General features: G+C 47.2%; 1 protein-coding gene across 2 annotated transcripts in view; it reads right to left on the bottom strand.

Annotated features, from left to right (window-relative positions):
* Positions 1-591, bottom strand: part of Sptbn4 (spectrin beta, non-erythrocytic 4) — a 57,445-nt gene that overhangs the window by 11,465 nt on the left and 45,389 nt on the right. The gene's annotated exons all lie outside the window — the stretch shown is intronic.

Below are 591 nucleotides of genomic sequence, written 5' to 3' on the forward strand. Positions count from 1 at the left end.
CCCCACCCCACCCCCGCCCCCTGCCTTGGCGACCCAGGCCCCTGCCTTTTGACTGAAGCTCATCCTTTTTCCCCACCCACATGGCTAAGTTCCACCCTGTTTCTTCCCTAAGGCTCCTGGACCGCCTTCTGACTTCGCCGACTCAGGCTTAAGCCTACTGGCTGATCGATCGTTCTCTGACCTATCCGTACCCGTGCTCTGGCTTTTATCTTTACTACCAGGTTTCTTTCATTTGGCTGCCTAAAACTCTTGTTCTGATAACTCCTTCTGCCGTGTCCATTGCCTGCTCTTCCACACAAGTCCGCCTTTCTCTTCTCTCAGAGCCATCTGATTTTCCCAGGAGCCCTCTTTCTACCCTGGTGTCTGTTTGATATAATTCCTGGGTTTTTTCCTCGTTTACATCAGACATACTAGTCACCTACTAGTAACTCAGCTTCCAAATACCTTCCCAATTTTTGTTTTAAGTAAAGATTTCACTGTGTAGTCAAATTAGCCTAAATTTGGGATCTTCCTGGGATTATGGGGGTGTGATGTTTTGTCTGGCAGCTTACATAAATTTCTTTTCTTTCTTTTCCTTGAACTCTTGATGAG

Source organism: Microtus ochrogaster, unplaced genomic scaffold (assembly GCF_000317375.1).
Source record: "Microtus ochrogaster isolate Prairie Vole_2 unplaced genomic scaffold, MicOch1.0 UNK115, whole genome shotgun sequence".
Classification (NCBI taxonomy): domain Eukaryota; kingdom Metazoa; phylum Chordata; class Mammalia; order Rodentia; family Cricetidae; genus Microtus; species Microtus ochrogaster.